This window comes from Canis lupus, chromosome 3, assembly GCF_003254725.2.
Source record: "Canis lupus dingo isolate Sandy chromosome 3, ASM325472v2, whole genome shotgun sequence".
Taxonomy (NCBI): domain Eukaryota; kingdom Metazoa; phylum Chordata; class Mammalia; order Carnivora; family Canidae; genus Canis; species Canis lupus.
The window spans coordinates 25,401,767-25,417,246 of record NC_064245.1 but is presented as its reverse complement, the minus strand read 5'-3'; positions in this window follow the sequence as shown (position 1 = coordinate 25,417,246).

Sequence of the window (15,480 nt, the reverse complement as noted above, 5' to 3'; positions counted from 1 at the left end):
CTCGTGGGAGCCCGATGTATTATGTATAAATGGCTAGAAGCCTATGATATTCATACTATTTTGTAGCAGGAACATTTATTTTCACAGCTCTGTTCCTTCTCAAGAATTTCTTCCCAAGGAATACAAATGTTGATTGATATCTAATTAATAATAGCACACATTTTCCTCAGTTTTCTTGCATATTGCTATTAAGAGCAACCAATAACTTTCTCACATTATCATGACTATAGCTATCCGTGTTTTCCTGGGGTCATGGAGTGGTGTACATTTTAGTCCCTGTAGGCTTTCTGGCTTTCTAGTTAACGTATATTTTCAAAGTTGATTAGATTATTGGTGCCTGAAAATTTTCACTGATCATTTCGTCTCTCCTTAATTCTAAAAAGGGTTTTGTTATCAAAAGAAATTTGAGTAGACTGTTAAAAAAAAAAACAAAATCCAAGTGCGAATATTTCTTGATGACACTGTTTTCCCCGTGGGGACAAACTTAGTTCGCATAGTGATAATTCACAAACATTTTGGTTTCCAGTTTGGAACTTCTTTCCTTTATTAGAGCAATTAAATTCTATGAAAACAGAAGCCCATTTCAAAAATACCAGGAGCATGGATTTCCCTTAAAATTTTTTTAACTTTCATAGAAAATTGAGATATAATTTCACTCCTTTAACACAAAGAGATGTATAACCTTCCTTAATCCAGTTGTTTTTCTTCAGTACCTATGGTGATGTGGTTGCAATGTTAAAAACCAAAGGTGTGGACTAAACTCTGGCAATGATGTTTCTAAACTAATCCAGCATGAGGAGAAAAGTGATTAGAAAGAAGACAGTTCCCAATGGAAGATGGATAAGCTATTTCCAGAAACTACCATTACTACTGAAAAAAAAACAAAAAAACAACTAATTGCTTTCCTCTTGTTTTTAGACATTTGCACCAGTTCAAGAAGGACAAAGTGTGAAGAAACTTCACCTTTCTGCTACTTATAATGGCTTCTTTCCTGAAACTGCCCAGAGCTTTGGATTTCCAAAGCAATTTTTTTTAAGTTTGTTTGTTTCTTTATAGAGACAAAGAGCACACAAACTAGCAGTGGGGAGGTCAGAGGAAGAGAGAGAGAGAGAATCCTTAGCAGGCTCCACACCCAGAGTGGAGTCCAATGCAAGGCTTGATCTCACAACCATAAGATCACGACCTGAGCTGAAATCAAGAGTTGGATACTTAACCAACTGAGCCACTCAGGTGTCCCTCCAAAGCAAATTTTTAAGATAATAGGCTAATATGCTTATGAAAGAAAAAAATGAAAATGTTTCTCTGTCTATGAATGATTAGATCAATAACTTATTGTTGATTTAATAAGTATTATGGAATTCTTATTATGTGGCAGGCACCGTGCTAGATTAAAAACAGCTCTTAGAGAATCTTTGCCCTGAGTGGGCTTACACATTACTTCTAATATGACATAAATAATAACTGACAGTAGGAAAAATTGTTATGCAAGCCCCAGGAGAAGGAATGCCTCTAAATACAATTAAAATGGTTCAATTTATGATTTTTCAACTCTTAGATGGTGATAATCATCCAGTAGAAATAATACTTTGAATTTAGAATTTTAATCTTTTCCTGGGTTAGCAATATGTGATACAATACTTCTTTCTCATGATTATGGGCAGTAGCATAGCAGCAAGCCACAGCTCCCAGTCAGGAGAGTAAACACGCAATCAGGAGAGCAAACAACCAATACACTTACAACCATCTATATCCATACAGTCATTTTGGTTTTCACTTTCAGTATAGTATTCAATAAATTACATGAGCTATTCAACACTTTATAATAAAATGGGCTTTGTGTTAGATGACTTTGCCCAACTGTAGACTAGTGTAAGTGTTCTGAGCATGTTTATTTATTTACTTATTTTTTGAGAGAGAATGAACGAGTGGGAGGAAGGGCAGAGGGAGAAGCAGACTTCCCACTGACAGAGGGCCCAATGTGGGGCTTGATGCAAAGCTCCATCCCAGGATCCTGGGATCAAGACCAGAGCCAAAGGCTGATACGTAACCAACTGAGCCACCCAGGTGCCTCCTGAGCATGTTTAAGGTGGGCTAATCTAAGCTATGATGTTCAGTAAGTTGGGTGTGTTAAGTGCATCTTGACTCACAATGTTTACAATTTACAGTTTATTGTTATGTAATCTCACCCTCAGCTGAGGAAGATCTGTATCCCCCTAGTACCATTTTGGGGCTTTGCAAAAAATTTTCTAAGGCAGTTCTACCTAAACTTATATTAGGCTAGCAATTTATATGGGTATGGGAGAAATATATCTACTCTTAAGTTCTATGAAGTTCAATATAATATGCTAATAATATATTATAAGATCTGGAAATATTTGTGTTGATGACTCAAGACCTCAGAGTTGTCCAAGTGACTGTTCTCTGTGAGTTGACATTGTGGAAAGGATGTAGGCTTTTCTCTAAATCCAAATTCTTCCAGTTATTAATTGAATTAGCAGGAATGGTTCACTTAGTTGTTTTCAGTCTTGGTGTCCTTATATATAAAGGTAATCTAAGTGCCTTGTTAGTGCAGTAGGTAGCACATCAGTATCAGAAAATTAAGCTAAAAATACTAACTGCCCGGTGAGGTTGTGATGAGGTAAATTGAACTAATATGTGAAAGCACTCTGTAAAATTTGAAGTCCAATAAAAGTTACTATTTTATAGCAAATACACAGCAATGGACATTCATCAGCTTGGAAATAGCACTGTTGTAATCATAGTACCAACCTTTCAGAGAAATGCTCGTCAAGTTTGTCAGAATTCCTAAAAGAAGATTATTGCAATTCTATGAGTATTAATGGTTAATATTACAATATAGCTCTTTAATATTTTTAAGTAATAACTGTTGGATTTCGTGGAAAAACAAATTCTGTTTCTTTTCTTGAGAAGGTTACCAATTATATAAAATTTATATAAAACTGGATTGATAAACCAAAACTAAATGAGAATCATCTGCATAATCATGTGACAAAGTAATAGAAACTTACTACCTAAAATGAAAAGAATTGTATTGGTTAGGATGTTTTTGGTTACAAATATCAGAAGACCCAATAAACATGGATTTAAATCAAGAGGATATTTATTGTTTATTTCACAAGGGTCTAGTTGTAGGCAATCCCAGAGCTTATTCAGTGGCTCAACAATATTAGAGTTTGAAAAACAGCAACGACAATAACTGCAACAACACAATGTTAGAGCTTGGTTCAGCACCTTTGACATTATCTTCTTCTTTTGTCATGCTGCTGCCTCCTGGGCAGTCAGTCATAAGATACATGTTGCAACTCCGAACATCAAGCCCTTACAGCCCTATTTCAGACAGGAGGAATAGGAGGATTCCAAGAAAATCTTAAATACCCATCCCTTTTGTCAGAAAGCAAAATATTACCCAGAAGGCCCCTGGAGTTTCCCTCTTACATCTTATTGACCAGAACTAGGTCACATGACCACCACCTGCTGCTGAGAAAATAAGTATCCAGCAAAAGAGGTCCTTACTGTACCATAGAGTCTTAGACCTATCATGGTTCATTTCCTGGAGCCAGGCACACTGTGGCCAAAAAAAAAAAAAAAAACAAACAAATATATATATATATATATATCAGCATCTTAAAAATTAGAATAAAGATGGATGGGAAAAGATGTTGGAAAACTCCCTGATGGTGTCCTTCTGCGATATTTGAGTGTGTGTATATAACTAGTTATTGAGGTAGACCCTATACAAAAGAAATATTATCCTTGTCTTTTAGCAGATAGATTCTAAAAACCATAGCCTGAATTGTAAGTTTCTGGTAAAGAAAGGCCAGAAGGTCAGCAAATACAATATTATATATTGTAGCAAAAAATGTCAAATTAAAAGCCAATTGCCTCTATCCCCTCTGAAGCACATCCAATGTATGACTCAGTGCTTGCTTTCTCTCTCGTGAAGTACTGATCTTCTGAAATGATTATTTTAATGTTTTAGCCAACAAGTTCTTATCCATCCAAGTATGAATTCTGTGATTAATTACAAGGTATACAGCTCTTGTTATCAGCCTTTTCTCTTAAGCCACTTAAAAATTAGTTCCCTTACTGAGGCTGGGCTTTGATGATGTAAACAGAAACAGTTAAGAACAAACTCCTGCTTGCTAAGTCAGATGAGAGCTGTTGCAATTTGCCCTCTTTCTATGTTATATCTTATTGATAGCTGACTTTACATCATTCTCTGTTTCATTAAAGCTAGGTATAAGGTGTGGTAAATTGCTTTTTTATAAATGCCATCTTTTCAACCCCCCACTAGATCTAGCCAGAGACACACTATTTCATGATCCCACTGAATATCCTCTTAGAAGGAACATTAGTTTCAAAAGGAACATTAGCCAAGGACAGCCTAGAAAGATGATGACAATGTGTATTAGTTCAGACTTTGGATCCCTACTAAATTTCAAAAAGTGATCAAGTTCTAGGGCTTATTTCTTTGGCACTTCAAGTAAAAAATCTTGCGTTTCCTCCTTCACAGTTTAAGTAAATTACAATAGTATTTTTGTCATACCAGATATTAGATGCAATAAGCCTCAGTGGCAAAAAAAAAAAAAAAAAAAAAATCCAAGAATAATTTGTATAATTACAACTTTTCTCCCACCCTCTCTTCCCATTCAGTTTACACCATCTCTTAGTCTGGTTTCATATATTAGCAAGTAATGGAATAATACACAGGAAATGAATAACCCCTCCCCTGTCCTGTAAATCAGAAAAGTCATTTACAGGGACTGAGTGAATGGAGGGAGAGGTGTGTGGCAAGGGAATTGAACCTTAATGGCCCCTCAAGAGCTATAACCGTCTATCTCTTCTGCCACTATATCCCTCTTTCTTTCTCCCTCCCACTTGATCTTTCCCAATACCTCCATCCTTACCATCTCCCTTCTCTTTTCTCTCTTGATCATTCTCTCTCTCTCTCTCTCTCTCTCTTTCAGATTACAGATCTCTCAGGCCTGGAGACTGTTGTCTTACTAAGAGGTGGTCTATATATTTTTTAAATTTATTTTTTATTTGAAACTCCTGGGTGGCTCAGTGGTTGAGCATCTGCCCTTGGCTCAGGTCGTGATCCCTGGTCCAGGATCAAGTCCCACGTCGGGCTCCCTGCATGGAACCTGCTTCTCCCTCTGCCTATGTCTCTGCTTCTCTCTGTGTGTCTCTCATGAATAAATAAATAAAATCATTAAAAAATTTATTTTTTTATTTTCTTGAGTTTTTTCATTTTAATTTCGGCATAGTTAACATACAGTATTATATTTATATAGTTTCAAGTGTATAATTCGGTGAGTAGCTATGTATTTTAAACATTGAATAAAAAATTCTCCCAAGTTCCTAAGTCATTCCTTGAGGTAAGCTTTACTCTTTTTAGACAGTGGGGTATTTCATGATTGGTCCTCCCTGGTGACCCCTGTTTTCTTTCTGTGTATTTTCCTGTGAGATGTTAATTTGTGGTTCAATTCTACATTAATTGTGAAAGAAGTCAGAGTCATGGGGAAAAAAATCAAGATTAGTAAATAAGAGCATCATCAAAATACTGCTGTAGAATGTATTTCCTACTTATATTCAAATATGGCTACTAATGGATAGTTCTATTAAGCTTTTAAGCAAAAGATATGAGTCATCATTCTTTTCTATCTACTTTTTGCTACTTCCTTTCCTTCTTTCAACTTTGAAGATATCAGCTTCCAACTTCTCAAGATACCAGCTGATCATCTAAACTTTCTAAACCTTGTACATTAGAATCACCTTGGTAACCTCAAATAATACTGATATTTGAGTCTTTCCCAAAAATTATGATGTCATTCATCTGGGGCATCAAGATTTTTTTTTTTTTATGTCCCAGGTGATTATAATATGCAACCGAGGTTAAGAACTACTGATTGTTATGGAAAAAGTTACAAAACAAGGATGGAAAATGTGTTTAGTGGACAGATTGTACAAGTTAGGTTCCAAGTTTGAGTGCTGTGACAGAGATCCCAAATAACCATGGCTTAAATACAATAAAAGTTATTTTTATTTTATATTACAGACCAAGCTCATGGGCATCTTTACTTTGAAAAGTTGTCACAGATCCAAGGTCTTTTTATCATGTTGCTTTGCTCTCACTCACATGATTTAGACCAACTCACAACTATGTCCATATTTGAGTTAGCAAGATGGCACACTCTCTTCTTTTAAGGGACAACCTAGAGATTGCACATGTCACTTCTATTCCTGTCCTATTGGCCAGCCTTAGTCACAAGGCCACATCTTATTGCAAGGAAAGAAAGAAAAGAGTAGAAGTTGTAGCAAGGGCGGGGATGTAGTGATTCTTCTTTCTTTCTTGATGGATTCTTTCTTGCTTTTCTGGCTTTTTGCTTTCGCTTTTCGTTCGTCGTTTGATTTGATTTCTTTCGTTATGTCGTCTTTCTTTCTGTCTTTATTCTTTCTTTCTTCGTTCTTTTCTTCTTTCTTCTTTCTTTCTTTCTTTCTTTCTTTCTCTTCTTCTTGTCTTCTTTCTTTCTTTATTCTTTTTCTTTTTCTTCTTCTTTCTTTCTTTCTTCTTCTTTCTTTCTTTTCTTCTTTTCTTTTCTTTCTTTCTTTCTTTCTTTCTTTCTTTTTCTTTCTTTCTTTCTTCTTTCTTTCTCTTTCCTTTTTTTTTAAGAAAAGGTAACTTTTTTAAAAAAAATATTTTATTTATTTATTCAAGAGAGACACAGTTTGAGAGAGAGGCAGAGACACAGGCAGAGGAAGAAGCAGGCTCCTTGCAGGGATCCTGATTGGGACTGGATCCCAGGTCTCCAGGATCACGGCCTGGGCCAAAGGCGAGCACTAAACCGCTAAGCCACCCAGGGATTCCCAAAGAAAATGGGACTTTTAATGTGAGCAATTATATGCCCTGAGAAAACTTGGGGCTTCTATTATTCTAAAGGAGGAGGAGGAATTATTGGAGGAAACTTGGCATTCTTTGTCACATATATCTTAGTGGCTTTCCAAGGTAAGATTCAAGAGGTCCTGAAGATGATGGGTTCAGCAGGAGAGAAAGTATGATAGAAGAGAGAACTCTGTGGTTAGAGAGAGTGATTTTGATGTTGAAGGTATTATAAAAGGAGTTGGCCAGGAACTGGCTTAGGTGAGTCAAGTAATGATAGATGAGCTTCCTAGAATAAAAGAGGTGCAGGAATCACAGGGCTACAAGGCTCACATGTAGAAACCATTGGTACAGAAAGCTCTTGTCTCCTGATCCTGCACTATGGATGCTGTTACTTTTCCCATCCCATGTATTTTATAACTGAAGTAAAATTGGACTATTTATTGGGTAATATTCTGATCCCTGAATAGGCTTAGTAAGAAATGTTTTTTACACCTTAGAATTGCAAAACTTTTTGCTGGGTGAGGGATTTACACTTTTCTTTCAAATACAGGCCATTGCTGGTGGGCATAGAACCCTGGGTGTGTTGATTGCTAACGTGATTTATGGCAGCCCCTGTTTATTCAGCTACATTCTATGACCTTTCTTCCACAGTGTCCTCTGGCTTGATAAAATCACTCTATTCTATGTCAAGTCCTTTTAATCCTTTTTTGGAATCAAGAATGAAACAATTTCCAATGCATTCAACTCTAACTTTCTTTGCTCATTGTTTATTCCCCAAAGACTGAATAATACATTTAGAAGTTAAAGGGAATAAAGGGAAAAGGAGAAAAAATAAGTGGGAAATATCAGAAAGGGAGACAGAACATGAAAGACTCCTAACTCTGGGAAACGAGCTAGGGGTGGTGGAAGGGGAGGTGGGCGGGGGGTGGGGCTGACTGGGTGACGGTCACTGAGGTGGGCACTTGACGGGATGAGCACTGGGTGTTATTCTATATGTTGACAAATTGAATACCAATAAAAAATAAACTTATATAAAAAAAAGAAAAAATAGAAGTTGAAAAATTGGGAACTGTTGTTTTGTACACAGTACAAAGTAATTTTTTGTCCAGGTTTTCAGCCTGGCCTCAGATAAACCACTTTTTTTCTTTTTTACATATAAACTTTAGATCTCCAAAGTTAATAATTTGAGACTGCAGTTAATCATTTATATCCCCCAAATATATGGAATCCTCTAATTGGGTACATGAAGGGATAATTATACATACAAGAAAGACTGGTAATGAAGCAGTTATGAAGAAAAGTAGTATTGCAAAAAAAAAATAAAATAAAATAAGGGGGACTTTAAAAAGACTGGAAGTTTGGCCAGTTTGTCTATACATCTATCCATCCATTTATCCATCCATTTGTTCATCCATTTATCCATCCATCCATCCATCCATCCATCCATTATTCCTTTCAAAAATCTTGCAAAATGTCAGTCTCTTTAGAACTCACTGGGATTCAAAGATATTAGATATTTCTAATCCTCAAGGACTTTATATGTTATGTTAAGTAGACTCAATTTTGATGCATGGTTGGGAAGAAAGAAATGAAGGGAGATTATATACTGCATTTTAACTAGTCTGTGAAGCTTTTTTTTTTTTTTTTTTTTACTTATTTATTCATGAGAGGAGACACACAGAGAGAGGCAGAGGGAGAGGGGAGTGTGATGTGGGATTCTGTCCCAGGACCCCGGGATCATGACCTGAGCCAAAGGCAGATGCTCAAACACTGAGCCACCTGCTGCCCCTGAGAAGCTTTATATATATAATCTTATTAATGATTGAGACTAAGGAAGACAAAAGCTAATATCACAGTTCAGTAGAAGACAACACTGATGTATAAATAACTGTAAGACCATGTCATTGGTGCTATAATAAATGTAGGAAGCCAGATAAAAGACGGGCTGATTCTGCCTGGAATGGATGAGGAAAATTTCCTAGAGGAGCCCCAACTTCAACTGGATCCTGCTTGATGATCAAGAGTTGTCCAGGTAGAAAGGTAGGAAAGGCATTGTAGATGAAAAGAACAATGTACACAGAAGTATAGAGATGTAAGGATCAAGGCAGATTTGGGCAATATTGAATGGTTAAGTGCTAAGAGGAAAGATTGGAGAGTTGGATTGGAATTCTATATGCCAAGGAAAGGCATTTGAATTGTATTCTCTAGGTAATAAAAAGCTATTGAAAGTTTATAAGCGTGGAAGTAACATGATTGGATTTAGGTTTTGGAAAGGTGACAAGAAAAAAAGGAAAGGGGGGAAAAGACTACATTTACTCATTTTTACCTAGCAAATATTTATTGTGTATTTGCCAGGCATCTTCTTGGGGCTGGGGATACAGCATTGCAATGGTAAAAAGTTCTTGCAGAATTTTTGCAGAATTCTTGCAGAATTCAAGTGGTGGAAGGAGACAGTCTATAAACAAAAATATGTGTAATCATTCAGATGGTGATGAGTACTATATGGAGAAAATACAACCTGGAAGGAACAGAGATATAATCTTTGCAATTGGGTGACCACCTTCCCATGTATAACATAGCCTCCCACTGAAGGAGATGAGAGAACAAACCTTGGACATATCTGTAGGAAGAGACTTTTGGGTGGAAGGAATAGCAAGTGCAAAGCCCTCTCTCTAATATGAGATCTCTAGAAACCCCAAGATGACAATATAGTGGGATCTAAGACGTAAAATTCCCATATTTACTTAAAAGTGACAATTAGCCAAAGAAATACTGATCATCTTTTTCATCTTTTACATATCATTCCAACCTTTGGTCATTTCTCTATAATATTTGAGTTTGGCCCAAACATGATCTTATATAGATTATTGTGGGGCCAGAATTTGGGACAGAGGTAATTAAACTGTTTTCTGCTATTACTCCAGATCAGCAATTTTGTATTTCAGCAGTAAAGCCTAGTCATCATGCCAAAGCCAGGAGAATATTGTTCTTTTTCTCTTTTGTAATTTAAAACCATTCATTTCATTTTCATATGTTCTGTATTTGGTGACCACATTTAAGGGAGCTTGCCCCCAAATCTAAGAAATACAGTGGTGTGGATAGCATATGTGGAAACCCTTCAGCAAATAAGCAAGATGAGTGGAATTGGGAATGTGTCTGGCTGAGAGCATTGCACACACACAGAGATAAAAATGAAGCCAGAATCTGGAATGAGATCATTAGTGTGTACCATTCTGGTACTGTAGTCAGACCACACACATATTTAATGCACTGAGCCCACCTTGAAATGCCCCTTATCCCCAAGAGAACAAAGTACTAGAAAAAATAAAGGGGAGGAGAGGATACTGAGTGATCCATAATGCTGTCAATGTCACAATCCATCCTGAACACCAGAATAAAGTTAATAGGGAAAGTTCTTTAGTGCGTGTTCAGCTGCCTGCCACCCAACTCTGTGGCAGACAAGCAAGAAGGAAATAGATATATCATTATAGAATGTATCAATAATAAATTATAGAGATGACATATATAAGAAGTAGTTCCCTGTATTTATTTGAAGTATCAGTCGTTAGGATTGTATATTTGACTGCTCAATACCAAAAAACTAGACAGTCTTAAATCATTTTTTAAGATTATTAACATTTTAATAATTGATTAAGTTAATAATCAAGCTGGTAAGAAATATTGAAGACAAGAATTTAAAAGTGTCAAGAAAATAGAAGAGAAGTAATAGTTTCCCCCATGTTCAAGAAATAAAAAATGCCTTGGAATAAACACAATCTATTTATAGCATACGTAAAGGAACATCTCTGAATTCTAAGCTTTATTTTTCACCTCAGAGGATTTCATGGTTTAGAGTAGAACATTTTCATTCCAAATCTATGTACCTTTTACCTCCTAAAATTATTTTCTAAACTTTTCCAGCATTTCACTACTTGGTTTTATACAGTCAAGAACTTATACAGTTCAACTAACAGAACAGCTCTTAAACATTTTTTAGCAGTTAAACTCCTTCTATGTGTGAGGGTCCAATTGGGCAAGGTCCTGCAGGAAATGCAAATTGAGTAAAACGTAGGGTCTGCTTATAAGGAGCAAAGGAGGTAGGGTCAAAAATGATAGTACGATGATGCACAATATGCTTAGTGACCTAAAGGCTTAAAGGAGAGACAGATAACCGTGAGTTAGAGAAATCAAGGAAGGCTTCAAGGAAAAGTGACATTTGACCAGAGGGACCTGAATGGATGAGTGAGATTTCAATAAGCAGAAATGGGTTGGTTTGAATAGAGTGGGGAAAGCAATTCAGGTAAAGACAGGGCTCATCTGAGAAAAAGTTTCCTGTTTTGTTGGAGCATGGTATATATACGTGGGAGTAGAGGGACTAAAGCTGAGAAGGTGAGATGTCAGCTCTAGGAGTCTGGACCAGATTCAGTCAGCAGTGCAGCTCTATCCAAATCAATGTGACATGATGTGACGTGACACTGCTCTGTTTATGCTCTGATGCCCAAGCCTTTGTACTCAGTCTCGTTCTCCTGCTGAAAGGGTAAAGCTGGTTCTCCAGCCCCTGGGGGAAGTGGTTGGTTCCGTACTACAGATTTATTTGGAGGGCAGAGCACAGTAAGGGTTATTTAGATGTGTTCTTCCCTCCCTGCCTAGGGGCAGTGTAGCAGCTGAGTGTGGCCTCAGTGTCCAGACTATATAGGTGTCATTTGAACTCCTGATTTTCAGAAGTGAAAGAAAGAAACATTATCTTCTGTAAATATTTGTTTACAAATATTTGCTCCTTCTCCATGAAGAGCAGCAGTTTTGCCCTGCTCTAGATTGGTAGTAAAGTAGCAATCAAATCCAGAAGCCAAATAAAATCTTGAACTCATGTCAGAATAGGAAAGGGTTAATAATGGTGCATCCAGTAGATGGGCCATTTCCAATACTGCCTTCGAATCATGTACTATTGTATAATTTCTTCTCAGCTAATTTTTCTTTAAGATCTAATTTAGGAAAAGCAGGAAGATTCAGAAGAAGTGAGAGCCATTCCTGAAAGACATACATTCAGTAGAAACCTTAACCTATAAATAATACACAACATATAATGAATATATATAGATAGTATATAAAGTTCCAGAACAGTTTTATGCTTGGTTATGTTCAACAGACATGAACGTTGTTCAGACAACATCTTACTGGGGGATCCATTCTGGGCATCAGAAGCTAAGCTGCAGTGGTCATTAGGGTCCCAGTAGTCCAAATATAGATTTATTTTGTTTTCTTTCTTTTTAAAAAATCTTTTTATTTATGTAATTTCTACAATCCAACATGGGGCTTGAACTTACAACCCTGAGATCAAGAGTTACACACTCTTCCAACTGAGCCAGATAGGCACTCTGACCAAATACAGATTTTTAATAGTACCTAAAATGGTTCTTTAACTTGAAACTTTTTTAAAGACACAGAAACTTTAAATAAGAATGACTTGAAACCATTGTAGAATGAGAACTTTATGGTAGAAACTTATTTGATAAGACCAAAAGCAGTAGTGGATCAATTAATTTAAAAATTCAGTTAAAGTCTGAAATCCTTAAAAAACACAATAATAAAGCATGATTGGGACGTCTGGGTGGCTCAGTGGTTTAGCGCCTGCCTTCGGCCCGGGGCGTGATCCTGGGTTCCCAGGATCCAGTCCCACATCAGGTTCCCTGCATGGAGCCTATTTCTCCCTCTGCCTGGGTTTCTGCCTCTCTCTCTGTGTCTCTCATGAATAAATAAATAAAATCTTTAAAAAAATAATAAAGCATGATTCCTCGTTTGACAATATTTTGACATAGAGTCAAGGTCTTTTCCCCCCTTGAATGTAGATCTGTATTTTGGAGACTTTCTTGCATAAATCATATCCATAATGTATCTGTTTCTAGTTTCAATTTATTTAATGTAAAGCAGACATTTCTAAGGCAACCTAAATCTAGAACCTGATAGAATGTTCATGATTCCTTTGGCAGTCTTTTGCATACACCTATGCTAATAGTAACTTTTTAAAATGATTTGGGATTATCGAATCCCTAGCACTCAATTTCATTTTCAGAATAACAACTACTCTCTTTTTTGCTCTCCTTGTTTGTCAATTTTCATACGTAATTAAAATATGCTTAATTTAATTAATGAAAATACTTCAATCACAAGTCTAATGAACCCAAACAGGTTTGGGACAAAATACAACTGACTCTGGGGTAGTAAACTACAGCAGAGTGGGAGCAGAAGTCCTTGGGTGTATTGGAGAGTAGTTACTGCCCTCAAGTGCTCAGCACGTTGTGCATAGCAGAAAATTCAGTTTGGAAGGAATGGAGAGCCTCTGTGAATCTGGCAAGTTAGTTAAGGGAAAGTAGCTGAGACCTTATACTGTGTAGAGCTAGCTAAGCAGTTGATTATGTGTGTTTAACTACCCAGAACATGCTATGGGGTTCTGAATTAACATCACTGAAGAATTCGTTAAACACACACACACACACACACACACACACATAAACACATGCCTAAAAGCAAAAATATTTTTGCAGGTGTGAATAAAGGAGATGTTAGTTCTGGCTCTGTTGTGAATTTCCACTTATTTACCTGTTGATATTCTTGAGTTCTATCCTGAATGTTCTGTGTATAATATTTATATATCATTTTTATGTTAATCACAGAACTTTAAAATATCTCTATAAAATATAGATAGAGCTTACATTATAGGCCTTTGTAAGAATTAGTGAAACAGCATGTGTAAGAATGTTTATCACAGAGGTGATGAGCTTTAGCTCCTTCTATCCCTTTTGCTCTTAAATGTAATTGTCCAAAATTTAGACTTTGAGTACAGAGTCTTCATGAAAAGCTTATTGACCAACTTGAAGCGGTTCCCTCTGGCCGAATTTGAAATAATCCATGCATCAGGATGAACAATGACAGGAATTACCCAAACACACTGAGTTTTTAAAAAAATCTATGAATTCATGGAGATTAGGAAATACATTTAAGGCAAAGGGGAGAAGGGAAAGCCTTTCTTAGGGAAAAAATGCCAGTTATAGATGTATAATAGAAATAAGAAATTATCATTTTACAACCCCCCAAGTAATTGCAAATATTTAGTAAAAAATTATCAGTGTATACTAAAACCATTGGGTGAAAGAACATTGGGAAATAGGATATCCAAACAATTTCATCCCATATATTTGTATTAATCACAAAGGGAAAATATACTTTTCGCAATGCAGAAATCTGGTGAATATCACATTCACCAAGAGACCACACTTAGTACCACCAGTGAACTACCAAACTGACATCATGAGGCACCTTATTTGACGTACACAATGTCATCTATGTAGTATTTCTGCTCCACCTCCCCTAATCTTAGTTTAACCTGAATCTAATCATGAGAAAGTAATCAAAGCAACCCAAGTTGAGAAACATTCTGTAAAACAAAACAGCATCATCAACAACAAAATATGTCTATCAATGTTGCAAAAGAGAGAGAAAGACTGGGAACTAATTTAAGTTAAAACAGATTATAGAGATAATTGGGGGAATTTGGCCTGTGTAATATATAATGGTATCAAACAACGTTAACTTTTCAGTCTTAAGATTATGTAAGAGAATGTCTTTATTCTTAGGGATAAGATGTCAGCAAAATAATAATAATAATAATGTGTATATTTATATGTATAAAAATATGTATATATTTTACACATTTAAACGAATACATATACTGACAGAGAAAGCATATGTGATAAAATATTAATAGTTAGGGAATCTAGATAAATGTTATATGGGTGTTCATTATTCTCTTCCTACGAATTTTCTGTAGGTTTGTAATTTTTCAAAATAAAAGCTGAGGGATGTAAAGATATACATAAAGCTCTAGGTACTGCTCTTCCTAAGTTGCTGTTATGGGATTTATGCAATATTGGACCATCCAGTGCAGATTACACAATTGTCCTCTGTCATAGCAGAAATAGGTTTGCTTTGTGATGTTCAGTCTCTCCCTTAGCTGCTACCTATACCAAAACATGTAGAAACAAGGATTTTCTTTTACAGAATAAAGCAGAAGTTGCTTCAGTATCTTTAAGTAGATTATATTTAGATTTTAATGAAACTTGGTTGTGGCAAGAGGCATAGAAAAGAGCAAGACTCTGACAAGGCCTTAGAGGTTTTTGCTAGAATTCCCATTAACTTTTAAGGTACAGTCCAAACCACCAGCTGGAACATTTACAGAGGAGAGATGGTGTAATTGAGAGGTTAAGGCTGACTTTCTGCCTACAAGGTTGATTGAGACACATCCAGCTCTTAAGCAGAATATTTGAGAATGACTGCTTTAGAGGTTGACCAAGTTTGTGTGTAATAAGTCTCCTCTTGAAACTAAGAACTTCTCTGGTATTGGTAAAAGAGAAAATACAGACAACAGATTATACTTGAGAGAATAATCCCCCCCTCCATGTTGATTTATCCTGTAGTCACAGAACCAAAGTAATAAGAACTGTATATGTTGGCAACAGAGCCACTTACCTCTGGTGTGAAAGAATGGTCATATTTGCTTAATCTTAGAATGGGAGAACATT